This window comes from Lepidochelys olivacea (genome assembly GCF_965140295.1).
Source record: "Lepidochelys olivacea isolate rLepOli2 genome assembly, chromosome: 5".
NCBI lineage: Eukaryota > Metazoa > Chordata > Testudines > Cheloniidae > Lepidochelys > Lepidochelys olivacea.
This window is the reverse complement of record NC_140415.1, coordinates 114,733,093-114,750,746: the sequence shown is the minus strand read 5'-3', so window position 1 is coordinate 114,750,746 and position 17,654 is coordinate 114,733,093. Positions and strand designations below refer to the sequence as shown.

The 17,654-nt window shown below is 39.8% G+C and overlaps 1 long non-coding RNA gene across 1 annotated transcript in view; it reads right to left on the bottom strand.

Moving 5' to 3' along the window:
* Positions 1–15,346, bottom strand: part of LOC311521351 — a 64,230-nt gene extending 48,884 nt beyond the window's left edge. Inside the window, exons 1-2 of the long non-coding RNA XR_014711864.1 lie at positions 15,242–15,346; positions 12,517–12,592 (exon numbers count right to left, since the gene is read on the bottom strand). This is a non-coding gene — a long non-coding RNA (uncharacterized lncRNA). The remainder of the gene's footprint in view (positions 1–12,516; positions 12,593–15,241) is intronic.
* Between the last annotated feature and the right edge of the window lie 2,308 nt (positions 15,347–17,654).

The window sequence follows — 17,654 nt, the reverse complement described above, 5'->3', positions numbered from 1 at the left end:
CCAGTGTATTTGAAAAAATGTCTTTTAGTGAATAAGCAATAGTTTCAGTTCAATAGCTGTTTTTTAACATTAGATATAGTTGTGTAGCCAGATCTCTATTCTATCTCTAACTGCCACAAAGATGCCTGGCTTACCAAAATGGAGTTATGATAATTTTCCAAGCTGGGAAAGCAAAATGCCCTTAGAGATAAGGGGAGCTGTAATTTCTTCAGAGTCAATCTAGATTTCTTACCTGCACCCCAGTGGAACGTTCTGAAATATTACTGAATTACTTAAAATAAGTTTTGAGGACTAGACCCTTTAGGACATACAAAATTCTGGGAAGGACATTCATTTTCTATACATAAATTTTGACTCTCAAACTGAGGGTCAATGAATGCCATTGCCCCCAAATCATTAGCCACTTTGGCAATAATTGGTTCTATATTTATCTTAAGGACATCCTGAATGTTTTTGGGAATCAGTATTCCTAAATATTTCATAAAAGAGGGTTGTCATTGAAAATCCCAATGTATGGGCATATTTGTTAATGCCTAAGATTTCTGATTGACCCAATTAATTTTATATTTTGAGAGGAATCCAAACTTATTAATAGAGGTTAGAGGTGTAGAGCATATTCTTGTGCTCTGTTTCGCCCATCCTGAAACCATGTATGTATTGATTTGCTCAGATGGCAATAGCTAAAGTTTCTAGAGCTAAATCAAACAGAAGAGGAAAAGGGGGAGAGCCCTGCCTCACACATCTCTGTAATGGAACTGGGGCGGAAATAATGTCATTGGTAACTACCCTGAAAGTCAGGTTAGAGTATAAATACTATAAGTTTTTATATAGCTTCTCTGTGTGTATGCCATGAACACAACAGTAGGGTCCAGATATGAGCTTCTGAAGGCTCTATGGATGATATTTTCACCCACATAAAGTAAAAATTTATTATACAAATGAGAAGGTGGGGGGGGGAATTTTCCTGTCACTATTTTAACAGGAGTTGGAATCAACTTCCTCTTTCCATCTGACCATTTTCCCCCTCTCTCTTTTAGACATCAAGTCAGTTGCACTCACTTTTCATTCTGATCCAGTTCACAAGATAGAAGGATAAAAATGTTGGCCCTCATGAGAAGAGTGATTAGAAAGAAATTAACTTTGCTTTTTAAGGAAATGTAAATATCTGTGCTAGTCTTACACTGCACAGTTTATCTGAGATGTTCATTTTTATTACACCCAGGCCAAATAAGTCCGTTGCTTTGGTATTTCCAATGAGCCTAGTGTCATCATATCTAGGAGCCATTGATAGTCTCTGTACGACTTGTGCATCATATTCCAGCATTTGGTTCAGAGCTATTCGCGGGTAAGAAACTTCAGAGAAGAAACATGTGAGACCATTAGGAACACCACTAAACTGAGCTGACACAGACTCTAAAGCCAAATTCCTATATTTAAAACTCTGTTGATTCCATAGCAAGAATACAAGGCAATTGATAGACTTTCCTCTTTGGATAGCCCTGGGAATAGAGCCACCCCTCTGACTTTATAAAGTAATGTCTTAAAGATATCATCTCTTCTGTTTCAAACTAAGAGCCTAGCAGATGTAGGGGAAAAAAGATACCTTAGACCATCTTTGTAATGTGGATTATCTTGATGAATGTTAATAAATATGACCCTAATTGTCTACAACAACCCAGAGCCTGACATTAAATGAGATTTAATTTCTTTTTTGTTCTTTGGTTGTAGACTCTTGAGATCCATGATTAACCCATCTGTAATGGCGTTCCTTACCACTGGGGTGCCTCCTGCTGATTTTCTTGGGAATTAGCTCTGCATGGTAGTCTGCCCTCTTCGGGTGGTGCCTCACCACCATCACTCCTACTCTAGGGCCCACATCTCTCCAAGGACAGCAGCATCCTCTTCAGTGACGCAGCCCTCTGGCCGAGCCACACACTGTGCTCCTCCTTTTCAGGAGACCTGCAGTCTGATGTTCAGCCACTTCCCTCTTAGTGGCTACTGCAGCAAGTTGTCAGGCCACTTCCTCATGGCCCCAGCATTCTCTTTTCCTTTCCTCAGAGCCTCAGCCTGCAAACCCCAGCAGCCAGCCAGCCAGGCGCTGTCTCTGGCTACCCCGGTTCTTGCTAGCAGCACTGCTCTGTCCACGGTGCTGGCAGTTCTCTCAGCCCTTCAGAGACACTGTCCTTCCACCCTAGGCTCCCAGCAGAGGATTGCCTTCCTCTGCCCTGTAGCTCCCTTTTCATATGGGCCTGTTTGGCCCTGATTGCCTACTCCCTTCAGCCCTTCTCTAATTGGCTGCCTCTGGAGAAGCCTCGTTAGGGGTGCTTGTAACCCCTTTTCTGCCAGTGAGGGGCAGCTGACCCATCACACCATCATTTAGGGTTTCTGCATTATACATTACCTCTATGCATTCCATATACCAGTCCCAGAGAATCCAGATGTGCTCAAATCCCATATAATGGTTAGTATGCTAGACAACAGCCCCATACAGTTTGATAGATTCAAAACCTGTCACTCTAATAATATTTGACCACTGAGAAGCTAATAAAATATATAACCCACATCTGAAAGAAAGAAGAAGAGTTAAGTGTCCCATTCCTAGGAAACAAATTTCTGGACCCAGGGTTAATTTCCTTAAAGGAACAGAAACTTCTTTTTGTTTTTTTGTAAATGCATTTTATTTTTGCACATCAAAGCAAATCTTATTTGCAATCACTTTGATTCACAAAACTAAACTACATTTTCAAAAATCAGTTGCCTGCTCTGCTTTCAGCCAGATGAATAAAAGCAACATATCGTTAAATGACTCTGGCAAGCATTTTCACACCCCTTTTCATGTTTATTTTATGCAAAAACCTGAGTGATCATTTTATTTGCAAAAATATGCAGTGGCGAGCATGTGGCCCAGAAGTCTCTGCATCCTCATCCAATCAGGAAACAGAAAAAATACCAGGTGACTAATTGCGAAACAACAATGAAGAAACACAGCTAAAATGCTGAATATTGGCAATCAATTCTTAGCATTAAAAAAATCAGATTTTCATTTAGGGCATAGCTGAACAGGGTTTGGAGACTACAAAATCCTCCCTCAGTTAGGGGTGACACATAGCATCAGTGGCCCACTTGCAGATGATAGCCTATGGGTAGAGGTATTTGCTTGGCATGGCGTGAGTATAAGTTAAAGCAGTAAGGTAATGAGCCAACAAGGCCTGTAAGATAATAGCTTAGCTAAACAAGATATAATGCCCCTAAAGCCTTGACATAAGCAGTTAACCAGGAGATTATAACATATCACAAGATAGAATGCTGTAATGACTAAACTGCTGACAGGTAACCACAGGATGCTAGTTTATACCAGCTTGGGATATTTTAAATTAGGAACATGATCAGATATCTGACCACAAGAGTGCCATGGAAACTAATTGATGTATATGTTAATAGGCTTGAGGTAAAAGGTCTAGTAACTTATGGGAGAAGGGCCCCCACCAGTAGTAGGGTGAGGAACTGCACAAAAGGAAAGGGGGATGAAACCCCTACTGAATATGCATTCGGTGTAGTGGTGTCCCGGCCTGTGTGCCTTGGGAGATGTAACTCTTGGGAAGCGCCAGGATGACAACCACTGGCTATGGTGATGAGGAATATAATGACTGACACTTCAGGTTGTTCTGCAAGGGATGGTGTGAGCATATGGATGCTCAGACACACATTCTGTATTGTCTCTATCTACCTTGCTGACCTGGCATGTTTGTAACTTTGCTAATTGTGTTAATAAAACTATTGTAGATACAGAAGGGATTTTTCCTAAGTGTGAGTGTTGCAACTGTGCACCCTGGGGTTCCCAGCTAAAATACTGGGCCTGATCTTGGGACGAGAACCTACCAAATCTCAGAGTGTTGATTAGAAATTATTGAATAATCAATATAATTAATACATAATTAATAGATCAGGCAATAAGGGCAGAGAAGAAACTGTCTCAGAGTCACAATTCCTCTCCGACTGTCCCCTTGGTCTGGTAGGTGAATAACTTAATTTACTCTTTTTTGTGGAGCAGCTAACTCTCCGCTGTGTGCATAGCCAGGTACTTTCATCAGTGAATAGAGGGTGGAGCCAGGGCTCTTTCCTCTCCCCGCCCCTTCCCAATCTGCCCACTTGCATGTGGTGGGTAGTATTGGGCAAATGGCTTCTAATGTCCTCTACAGAACCAGAAGCAGAATCCGAGCAGGAAAGCAAAGAAGGATTTTCCTCCCCATTACTCCCTTGCAAAACAGAATAAGAACTGTGACAATCTAGCCCTGTCCCCAGATAAGACTGAACAACAAATAAGTTCAAGTACATTGAAATTTATTCACAGATTCATGGTGAGCAGAAAGAGGTTAAATTCCTTGGATACATTATTCATTGTGAAATATTGGCTCAGGCCTAGTCTGATTCTTTTGGAAGGGAAAGATGCTGCTGCTTAGAGGCCCATGTCCTAGCAATGGGACACTTAATTCTTGCTTCATCCTCTTAATTAATGAAAGTCTACTGTCCTGTCATCTTTTTGGCAGTGTGATTTCCGGGCTTTTTGCTATTTGATTATTGACTGTCTGGGTTGTTGACTCCATTGGATTCAACTATATGACCTATGCTAATGATATTATAGTCAATGTTTAGTATGATGCTTCACCCAAACAATATCTGTGGCTTTCTATTCATGTTCTTCAAAGCCACAGTGATTTTGATTTCCTTACTTTTTATCTCGGTAATAACATTCTTTGAAGCATTCTGTACTTGTTGATATGCAAAAATCAATAAAAGTCTTTCTTCAAAAAGATGAAAAACAAAAACCTTGCACTGTGAAGAATTCCTAGTTATCGTGGATAAAATATGCCCTGTATTTCATAGTGTCAGATAAAAATAAAACAGAATTTAGAAGAAAACAAGAAAGGAAGGTCTCTTGCAGAGCACAAGAATGGAGGGGCAAAAATATAATATCAATATGAAAAGGAAACTGTTATTGAAGTTACTTGCCACAAGGTCATCTGAGAAGTGTTGTTAAGTTGTAAGAACTGAAGGAAATTAGGTAAACATAAAATTCCAGATGTAAAAGAAATGCATGTGTTACTGCAAATGATTCTCTCGGCCTATTACAATGCCACTAAAGTCAATTGGAATTCAGAGGTGCTGGAACAATTTGTATAGTAGGGATGCAGAACCAAATTGTAAACCCTGTATATGATGGAAATCACTTAAAGCCAGGGGGTGCGGCAGCACCTCCACGATGCCAATTTCCAGCACTTGTGTTGGAGTCTACCATTAACTTCAACAGGTGCTGGGTGAGGTGCTTAATTTCTAGATGCTTATCGAATCGAGGGCTATAAGATATAGATCTTCATTCCTTACAATCTACTCTGTATGTGAAGCACTCTCCTGTGATAAATGTACATCCAGCTAGTTATCACAGAGGTAGTAGACATATACTATGGAAGACTGTGATGGGATGTTCACCCCACACTTGCTCTGAAAGGGTTAATGTAGGGTAAGAAGGGGGCCACTTAACCAAACAGGCCACAGCTGAGTGGAATCAGGTGGCTTAAGTAATCCTCTGATGGAATGAGGGAGTGCAGCTGAGGAGGAAGGAGCTGAGCTCAGTTTATAAAGGCATGAAGCTGATAGCAGAGGGAGCTAGCTGTAGGGAAGTAGTTTGCAGTCATTCCTGGTGTGGTGGTTGGGGGCTATAGAGGCAAGTAGCCTACAGTTACTCCCTGGGAGGAGGGACTTTGGGTTGGCAAATCCAGAGAGCCAGAAGATATGGAAGAGGCTCAGGGAAACATCTTGGCTGCTGAGTAGAGGGTCCCTGAGCTGGAAGCTGGAGTACAGGATGGATCTGGGGAAGTGGCACGGACCAGGCAGTGGAGAGCAGACTGCCTGGGATATTTTGCCTTAAAAGACTCTGATACCCCAGAAGGGGCAAACACACACAGCAATCTAACCAAAGAGCCAAGTTGTGAAGAAAGAGCACCTGGAGTTGCAGAGATGGGTGGAGACACCACCAGAGGAGGTATCTGAAGCAGCTAATCCCCAGAGGGGCCTGGAGGCAGTGCCTTAATGATGAGTGAGCCCCATGAGAAAGACATGCACTAATATTACTAAAGCTAGTCAAATTATTCATTGAAAATAAATGATCTGACTAATTTATCCCTTATTTTCCTGCTCACAAATAGAAATTGACAGAGTTTTACACATATAGGCCTCAACATTACTATGAGCTCTGTGTGGGGGGACCTCTGTATCCATAATAAAGATCATTTTGAGATCAGGACCTTATTCAGTCCATTCATAACAACAGTTTACACAAGCACATTTCACAATAGGAGTTGTTTGTGAACGGTTTACTTTGACTATTGTTCATTATTTGGGATGACCTAAATTATATGGTAGCATTTCTGCTTCTTCATTGTCTAGCAGAAAGTTTTTTTAAAAATGAACATCAGAGAATATAACCAAGAATGAGAACTCTTGTTCCTTCATGGAAAACCTTGTTCACATGCAAACACAGGTCTCGGGGGGCAGGCTTTGTCTCCATGTTCTGTTTTTAATTGCCTAGACCTCATTGTTGCTCAATAATACATAAAGTATGCAATTAGCTGTGGACTTAGGCAAGATAGCTTTATAATTTAAATACAGTGGATATACAAATTCGTTACCATCTGATGGTTCTTCAGGAGCCTTTATCAAAGAATTGATGGTCTCAGTGAACAAATGTCCATATCTTAAGAACTAATCCTAATCAACACTGTTTAGCACCCGTACAAGCAATCTCAGCAATGAGGTGAGGAGACAAGTGAACTTTGTTATCCGACTCCCATCCTTGCATGAAAGTGATGAGGACATTGGCAGGATAGCATGGAGAAGCTTGTACTGCCACTGTGGATACACTGACTAGGAGAAATCCGCTCATGTGGAGAGGGCCTACCCAAGGCCTGTGCACTACTCACACTATCTTGAGAGATTAAGTGTGACTGAAGTTGTATACGAATCTTGCCTGGGCCCTCTGCACAGGGGTGAATTCCATTTAATCATAGACTGAATGACTTCCGCTTCCACTGTCATGAATCTGGAGCCTTTCACAAGCAGCGTGTTGACTTTAAATTTAAAACTCATAAATAAATTGGGGTAGATAGTAGGGAAAGGAAAACGAAACTAGCAAAGGAAGAAGAAAAAATACTTAATCATATTAGGATAGTTATTGTTGGCTGCTAGAAATTTTTTCTAGCCTTTAATTACCACATACATGCCCAAGTCCCATGTGATTAACAAATTCATCTTGAAACACTGCCATAACTTAGCTGCAGATGGAAAAATTAAGTGGTATCTTTACATTCTTGCCCCCATTTCATTTAAGAGATATTTTGCAGCACTTGGATTCTAGTAGGTATAATCAGGCTGCACATTCCTATCACATCCAACACCTGGCTATCTCCTGTGTGCCAACTGTGCGCAGTGCAATGATATGTCTAGAGGTAATTATTTCTATCACCCACATAAGAGTAAAATATATAAGATTTTTCACAGGTTTGCCTTTTGTACAGATTTCATGTTTTACTTTAAATGCCTGTGTGGGTTGGCCTGTGTGGTGAAACATTTGGATGTGCTTTGAAAATAAAAGTGTCTTGATACCCAAATATTAAAGGGGCCCAAGCCTTTGTCCTTATTCTGGCAATACTTCTCCTGGAGCCAAGATTCAAACAAACCACAGACAAAACATTTTCTGAACAAAAGAAACACACTAATATCACTCCCATTTCCAAAACTAAATTAGAGGTAGAGATAGGAAAATACTATGTATGTATTTTTATTTATGGAATGGGAGCACAGGTGTAAGACAGGCACTTATAAAATGGCCTTAGAAATAGGTGAGACCTTTATCCATGCTCTGGCCCCTTTGCATCATGTAGAAGGGCTGTAGCAGTATAAAGGAGTCCTAAAAAGCCCTGGTTGTAGCTGAGTGAAGAAAAGAACATAAGAATAGCCATACTGGGTCAGACTAAAGGTCCATCTAACCCAGTATCCTGTCTTCCAACAGTGGCCAATGCCAGGTGTCCCAGAAAGAATAAACAGAACAGATAATCATCAAATGATCCATCTCCTGGCACCCAGAGGCTAAGGACACCATCCCTGCCCATCCTGGCTAATAGCCATTGATGGACCTATCCTCCATGAATTTATCTAGTTCTTTTTTTAACCCTGTTATAGTCTTGGCCATCACAACATCCTCTGGCGAAGAGTTCCACAGGTTGACTATGCGTTGTGTGAAAAAAATACTTCCTTTTGTTTGTTTTAATCCTGCTGCTTCTTAATTTCATTTGGTGACCCCGAGTTCTTGTGTTATGAGAAGTAAACAACACTTCCTTATCTACTTTCTCTACACCAGTCATGATTTTATAGATCTCATTCATATCTCCCCTTATCTGTCTCTTTTCCAAGATGAAAAGTCCCAGTCTTATTAATCTCTCCTCATACGGAAGCCATTCCGTACCCCTAATAATTTTTGTTGCCCTTTTCTGCACTTTTTCCAATTCCGATATATCTTTTTTGAGATGGGGTGACCACATCTGCATGAAGTATTCAAGATGTGGGCATAGCATGGATTTATACAGAGGCAATATGATATTTTCTGTCTTATTATTTATCCCTTTCTTAATGGGTCCCAACGTTCTGTTAGCTTTTTTGACTGCCACTGCACATTGAGTAGATGTTTTCAAAGAACTATCCACAATGACTCCAAGATCTCTTTCTTGAGCGGTAACAGCTAATTTAGACCCCATCATTTTATATGTATAGTTGGGATTATGTTTTCCAATGTACGTTACTTTGCATTTATCAACGTTAAATTTCATCTGCCATTTTGTTGCCCAGTCACCCAGTTTTGAGAGAGCTTTTTGTAGCTTTTTGCAGTCTGACTGGGACTTAACTATCTTGAGTAGTTTTGTATCCTCTGAAAGTTTTGCCACCTCATTGTTTACCCCTTTTTCCAGATCATTTATGAATATGTTAAATAGGACTAGGCCCAGTACAGACCCCGTGGGACACCACTATTTACCTCTCTCCATTCTGAAAACTGACCATTTCTTCCTACCCTTTTTCCCCTGACTTTTAACCAATCACCAATCCATGAGAGAACCTTCCCTCTTATCCCATGACTGCTTACTTTGCTTAAGAGCCTTTGGTGAGGGACCTTGCCAAAGGCTTTCTGAAAATCTAAATATACTATATCCACTGGATCCCCCTTGTCCACATGCTTGTTGATCCCCTCAAAGAATTCTAGTAGATTGGTGAGGCATGATTTCCTTACAAAAACCATGTTGACTATTCCCCAACAAATTATGTTCATCTATGTGTCTGACAATTTTTTTCTTTACTATAGTTTCAACTAGTTTGCCCGGTACTGAAATCAGGCTTACTGGCCTATAATTGCCTGGATCACCTCTGGAGCCCTTTTTAAAAATTGGCGTCACATTAGCTATCCTCCAGTCATTTGGTACAGAAGCTGATTTAAATGATGGTTACGGACTATAGTTAGTAGTTCTGCAATTTCACATCTGAGTTCCTTCAGAGCTCTTGGGTGAACACCACCTGGTCTGGGTGACTTATTACTGTTTAGGTTACCAGTTTGTTCTAAAACCTCCTCAATTAGTTGCAAACACCTCAATCTGGGAAGCTCCTCCAATTTGTCACCTAAAAATAATGGGTCAGATTTGGGAATCTCCCTCACATCCTCAACTATGAAGACTGATGCAAATAATTCATTTAGTTTCTCTGCAATGGCCTTATCGTCCTTGAGTGGACTTGCTTCTGTGGACAGACGCCTTCTGTTTGTGAGACTGTCTAGCTGGCACCTTTCACAATCGTTACATTTAGTTGCTAGTAATGGAGGAAAGACAATTTGACTGCTTTGCTGTGAATTAAAAACAAAAAAGAAAACCACCGGGTGCAGACCACTGTGTGTCTGTTGGAGCATGCAGGGAGCTGGAAACGATCTATGTGTGGGGAGATGGTCTCCATTCTCTTTGTGAGGGAATGTGCCTAACTTTCTTGGTAAGTGCAGATGTTTGGATGATTCTTTGTGAGCAACATTTGCTACAAATGCTGCACTCATTGCCCTTATTTTATGTTAATGAATCATTTGCAATTTGAACCTCATTTCTGCTAATATATTCATTACTTGGAAGGGACTAGACACATAATCAGAACAAATGATTTTCTTCCCATGGATTGTTCTATCTGATAATTTGCTATTCATTTATTGTGTGTGATTGGTTACCTACAGTATATTGGACTATTTCTGCTCCCTGATTAGATCTATAGCATTTAAGTCTCTATTGAAATGAGTATACGAACAGACAGCAACGAGTATGATTTTATAAACATGGGCCTGACCCAGCATCAGAATCCACTACCACAGATTTCTGTGGAATCAACTGGATTCTGGATGGGCACAGAGGTCCAAGCTATCAGATCCTGTGATGCAAAGCTGGGGTAATAGGGAGTACAGTGAAAGGAACAGTCGATTTAAAAGTTTATAAGGATTCCATTTTTTTTATAAAAACTCTTTTTTTCCAGTCTATAAACCAGTACTTCATAGATGGTACATTGTAAAACTTCAGAAGTCCATTCTGTGGGATCTTTGCTGATTTTTTTCATCGTTATGTGATGCATGACATATATAATATGCAGAAATGTCTGTTTGTGAAAAGCTGAATCATCTTCAGAAGTGATACCCCATGAATCATCCTTATACCACTAAAGAATTTTCATTTTGTTCCAACAGTTTGTTCATTACTTGATGTATATTTTCCCTGTAGTTTTGTACAGCTCCATAATCAGGGCAGGCCTCAGGGGCAGGCAAACCAGGAGGCTGGCCTGGGTGTCAAATCATCCCACTTGGGGCTGCCAAATCTCCTCCACTTCTTTTTTATTTGCTTGCATCTTTTGAGATGTGGGGCGGGCACCAAAACCACATTTTGCTTTGGATAATAAAACACCTGGGGCCAGCCCTGTCCACAATATTATGGTGACATAGTGACTCGATAGTGAAGTTTATGTTGAGAAAAGCACTTGAAGCAGAGTTAAGATCTTCATTTTTGCACTTCAGTGATGTAATTGAATCCCTAACTTTGGCACAATAACATTTTAGGGGACACCTGAGTGACATGTTTTTAAGGAAGCTATGGACTAATGTTCCCTTTTTAATGCTCTTCAATCTTCATTTGTAGCTAGGCATCAGGTAGGTTAAACTTGGACAAACACTCTGTATATGTAAGCCAGTCCTCTGACCTATCAAACCAATCCCCCCCCCTTTTTTTTTTACCTCTTTGCCAAATGTGTAGTTAACTCTCAGATTCAGTGGCTGCAAGCTGCAATTTTCTCTTCAATAACACTAAGTCTTGGTAATCAGTCTCTATTTCACTGTGTTCTTAGATTAGAATACCATCCTTCACTACAATGACAGCTTTTGTCTCTTGCTCTTTATACAACATGCATAATGGGAAGGAACTGCATGGGCACAGTTGGGGTCAAATAGCCATGTTTAGTAGCTATAAACATCATACAAGGCCTAGCTACATGCTGGTCTGGCAATGACTGGAACACAGAAGACCATTTGTGGGAGCCACTGGAGGGCTCAAACTACATAACCCTTCTCTACATTTGTGGGGTAATGCTGTACCCCACAAGCATATATGTTGTGATATTTCATGAACTCCAGCTATGCTATTTTAGGACATTTGTCACCTAAGCAGATGAATACAACTCAGTGAAAAAAATTAATTTAACACTAAAAACATTTTTTCTAATCAAGAGTATCTGGGGTACAAATGTACCCTAAATGTGTTGCACTGTTATCCTCTATTTTAGTAGTTCTGTGTGCACATTTGCTTTTAGTGAGAAGGATAGTTAGCATGTGCTAATTAACAATGAATTGCAGTGACACTGGTTGCTGCATATAGTCACCCTAAGGGAGAAGGTGCTCCAGGGAGGTTAGTCCCTTCAAATCCTGGCTTATTAGGTATCTTCAACATGCAGTGGATTGATGCTGGTAGCCTTTGCCCAACACTTGCAAGAGATTTTAGGTCTAGGTATTGTGCTCCAAATACTGCACACTCAGGAGACTCTTGAGGTGATTTTCTGTGTTGTGCAATTTGAGATGGTGAACAAATGGGCATGATATTCTGCTTCTGACTACATTAAAAAGATTTTCAATTCTGAAAGGGAGTCATAATGTGATGACAATGTATTAGATGATAGTGACTTTGTAGTAGATGGTGTTGAGAGTTTCTCCGAGAAGGAAAAACACGTTTGTTTGTTTGTTTGTTTGTACATCAGTTTCATCTATAAACAAACAGAGAAAAGCTTGAGTTCAGCCCTAGCATAAGACTAGAAGAAATGTATTTGGGGATAACTTATTCAGTAGTATTCAGCTTGCTGAATGAAATTTGACCTGTGTTGGAACAATCCATTGAAAAGAGCTAGACATACCTGGTGAGATGCATCCAAATTGCAGCAGAGAAAAATCATCAGTGTTTGGGTTTCCAAGGCAACTCACTCCGGTTTCCTATGTTCCAAAGAAGGGCAAGTCAGTAATAATGCTATTGACAATACATCATGACACGACTGTAGAAGGGGATAAAAAGAAAACCCCCGATTCTTCACGACGAAGACCCTAAAAGTAATGTCAATAACATGGAACATCTTGCACACATGTACTCCTGCAGGTGCAAGATAAATCCACAGCCAGTGTTTCTTTTCTTTGACGTGCTTTTTGCTGGCATTGCAAGGGTCATTGTTTAGGTCAGCGAGAACCCTGCTTGGCATCGCGCTTGACCAAGAAAAAGAAGGTGCTTGTTCCTTATCCATCTCAGGGAACAACACGGGGATGCAGGTTTTAAAAAGAAGAATCCTTGATGCCCATCAAAGCAGCACTTTTATCCCTGGGCTATCATTGAAAACCAGCCACCACAGGAGCACCTAGAAAACTCGACAGTGGATGCTGCCACATTCGCCCAAGGTTGCTTACTAGAAGAGCTCCAAGCAGTGTGCACTATGCAGTGAATTTGTATGCAATGAACACCCCACATTGTTGATGATGGTATGTGAAAATTGCATATAGGCTCTCACTGAATGAGATTCCTGTTAATTCTTTTAGTTGCTTAGTTAAAGTTTTTTCACATAAAACATTCATAGACTCATAGATATTTAGGTCAGAAGGGACCATTATGATCATCTAGTCTGACCTCCTGCACAACGCAGGCCACAGAAGTTCACCTACCACTCCTGCAAAAAACCTCACACCTATATCTGTGCTACTGAAGTCCTCAAATCGTAGTTTAAAGACATTAAAGAATTGTTCTCAGTTTCTGACTATTTGGGGGACAAAATTCCCTCATGACACAGGTAATGTAACTTTTTTTCTCAACACTGGATGAAGGTTAAGGTGATCTAAGCAATTCCTATACACTATGTTCCTATTAGCAGACCATAGAAAGATGATAGTCACACCAGTGCTGGGATTTATGAGGCATTGGTTTCTACTGCAAACATGCCCTCTCATCACTTTTCATCTTGATTGTATGTGTGCAGTATGCAGGACTCTGTTTCATTTTAAACTGTCAAAATGAAACAAAACTTTTAGTTTCATTTCTATTTTAATTGTCATTTTGTTAAAGCTTTTGGAAATGGAAAGTTCGGTTTTCCATTCTCTGGTTTTGATCTCTTTTTAAAAATCACATCTACCCCTCTTGTGATTAAAAAGAGAGGAAACCAAAATTCCAAAAACTTGAAAATGAGAAGTTTGATTTTCAAAAACCAAATTCAAATGACATCTTAAATATAAACAAAGCAAAACCTCTCATTTTATTTCAAAATGTCAACTGAAAATTTTTTTTCTTTAGAATTTTCTATTTGGAAAATGGAAAAAATTAATTGAAATTGACATTTTCCAAAGGAAAAAGTTGATTTAGATATTTTTCAAGGAAATTCTTTTTGTGCAAAAAAAGCTTTAACCAGCTCTATAGGTAACATAACTGTGCTTATGACCCAGTTTCATACACACTGGTTATACTGGGTTTCTCATTTTTAATGTTTTCTCAGTTTTGTCAAATTCTGTTAATTTTCTACAAGATTTCAAGTTATTGTCATTACATGGAAATTGGGAGTTTTATATAACTAATTACATGTAAGCTTTTAAATTCAGTCATGGATGCTATGGATAACATAAGGCCAAAACACATCTACACAGCATAAAAAATATATAACGAAATATATACCTGGTTTCAGAGTAACAGCCGTGTTAGTCTGTATTCGCAAAAAGAAAAGGAGTACTTGTGGCACCGTAGAGACTAACCAATTTATTTGAGCATAAGCTTTCGTGAGCTACAGCATCCGATGAAGTGAGCTGTAGTTCACGAAAGCTTATGCTCAAATAAATTGGTTAGTCTGAAATATATACCTCTAACTTTTCCCTATGTGTTTGAATCAGCAGAAATAAGACATGTTTCTCTTGAGGTGGAGCGATTAGCATGGTGTGGATGGGGAAGAAGGCATGGCTTTGTAGCCACCCAGCCCACTGGGCAGAGCTATTCTTGTGGAAAGAATCCTATAGCTTCACAGAAATGGTGTGTTATTTTCCAACCAGCTGTCACTCCAACCTGTATACACGTCCCAGGCCACAATTCAGGTGTGTCCAGTCTCCTGTGGGTATCAAATAGCTGCTGGCATTTGACCCATAGTCTGTAGATACTCACTCTGGACCTGATCCAAACCCACTGGAATCAGTGGGCAGACAGCTATTGACTTCAGTGGGGTGTAGCCATATGTTCTGTTTATTTTTAGGTATTTAAATTAATGCATACCTACAAAATATAAATACTCACTAGCGCAATGGGAAAGAGCACTTAACACTGTTCCGAGGCAGCAGTGCTGTCAAAATAGTTCCTGGGTTTGTGGTACATTGTTGGAAGCTGGAAGCAGTAGGTACAATCAAGTGAACTGTTTTCCTTTGAGGGACAATGCATGCAATTACTATTGTCCCTATTCTGTTCAAGTTCTTACACCATGCCCCTCACCGTAGCATATTAACACCTGGAGCCTGTATGCATTTATTTAAAATTCAAACAACTATTTTTTTTCAGTTCCATCTCTTTCCCTTCTGCTTGCTCTGTGTCCACCTCCCCACTCTCACTCTGCTCCCCTTTCTGTATCCTACCTGCACCAAAGTCATCTCTTCAAAGGAGTCAGCAGTGCTTCTTCTCTCCCCTATTGTGCGTTCTGCCTCCAGACTTGAGGCTGGATTTGCTCCTGAGCTGGTGCCACTTTGTTCCCTCCCCTGTACTGATTCTTATCTTGGGCTAGACCCAGCTGTGTGCTGACATGGGAGTGCTGACATGTGTTGTGCAGTATTGACCTCAACATAATCCTTTTCCTGCTGCCTGTGGCAAATAGAATTATGTTTTAAAATTGACCATGTGACCAACATTAATGGGATTTTAGATAAAATCCCAAGGGTTATTAGGTTTATCTATCATTTATAAAATGTTTCTAAGTTTTATAATATATAAATACATTGCAAAGTGAAATGCACACTGACACGAGACCATTAAGTACTGCAAAGTACCATATTTCATGTTAACAGACTATTTTGTCAGTGTTATGCAGAAGAAACACTGATATAGAGAGAAAAATTCCCATCAGATCTGTTACCCTCTGGCCTTTCTTTTCCCTTTTTCTTTTCATTTACATCTAACAATCCTCCAAAGAACCTAGTTTCACTTTTAGTCCTTCACAAAATCCCTGAGTTTCTCTTTTCATCTGGAGTCTCCTTGCATACTGTGTGTCTGTCATCTCACCTGATACATAAGGTTTCACAAAATTCCAAGTAACTGCTAGAAGACTTGAGGAATGCTGTATGAAAGAAATTATGAGAGCACAAGGATTACTTTGCTCTCGGGGGATACCACTGAACTAAAATCAATCATATGAATTAAGAGCTTTTGACAAATAAATAATTCATGCTAAATTAATTAACCAATTGCCAAGACAGGCTTAGTGCGGTTTTCCAGGTTAGCCATCACAACATCAGCAGAGCCATAATAGTCCTGTCATTTTTGCTTCCTGTGTGCACAATTCAAATTCAGAAATGGGATGTTATTCGTTTAAAGCTTTAACATCAGTCAAAGGCTACTTTTATTCCCTTTATTACTAGCCAAAATAATGCTGTGTGCATTTCTCTCCTTTTATTCCCTCTCTCACCCATTGCAAAATACCAAAGAGCAAAGCAACTATTTCTTCATAAACACTCTGACTACTGTGTTGAATAGTGTTGACATTTACATAAATGGATTGCAGTGTAGTTGTTGAACATATACTGGGATGATTCTCTAATCCCATTTTAATTAGATGGATGTTGCAAGCATACAAAAATCACAAGCTTCACTCCCTGTGGTGATGCCATACTGGCAAGGAATCAATCACCACGGCTCTGGTTGCCATAGAAACTGATAGCTACTGCACCACCATCTAAGTGGTAAATGATTGGTGGTGTACTCATACACAGGGAGAGCAATGAGTTTTTATATCCTGTCCAGCAGCTGTGCCAGAGAGTTAATTAAAAGCAGAGAACATGAAATAAATCTAAATCTGTGAAGAAATGAAATGTACAGTACAAATTGAATTCCCATGTTGGACAGAAATTAATATGCAGTGCAAACCACAGAGCTGCCTGAACAAGCAGCAGCTAGGAATCTTGGGAAACCGTACCTCTGAGGCAGTCAAAGCTGAAATGTGGAGAGAGTACCTCCTTATCTTATTACTTAAACAAGCACTTTGTTCAGTGGTTGTGTTGACTGATACATGCAAATTGCAACCTCAGATGTTAAGGGTTTGCTCAAAAGCAGGAAGGACAAAGCTTAACTAAGATTTAATTAACAAACTGTTAGCAACTGCAGTTTATCAGCTGTGAACATGATGTAAGTAAATGTTTGTACTGCTGTACTAGAAGCCACCAGACAACCTCTGTGAAAGTCAATGTGTTTTTATTGATAAGCTGTGAATTATGAATTCATATTTCAAATATCACAGGTATGGTAACAGCCTTCTAAAATGGCTTTCCCAGAATAAAAGTTTGTTCTGTCTAAAATAAAGTATTTTCCAGCCAGTGGGCTACAATAGATCAGGTATGAAATATTGAACTATAGAGAACAAAATTTCCCTAGACCACTTCTCCTTCCCCCACAAGCTCTACTATTTCAGCAGCATCATTTAGAAGACCGATCCCAAGTGAACTGTCTGCAGAGCTCTGTACTGTTTAAAAGGATGAACACTTGCATATGGCAAATGAACCCAGTGAGCAAACATGGACAACAACAAAAGTTCTGTCTGCTGGTCACAAGTGAAATTAAAGAAGGAAATACTAGCAGTGTGCAAAAGTTTCATTCCAAAACTCAGATGAGTAAATTTCGATCTTAGGTTCAAATCTAGAAACTAAACGACTATAGCTGAGTTTCATCTGAACCATTTTTAGGCCCCCTCAAACGTCTAATCAAAGCTCAAAACAAAATGTGTTTGCTGCCTCTGGAAAGGCATAAGATTTCAAGACTTCTTCAGTTTTTGATTTTGTAATG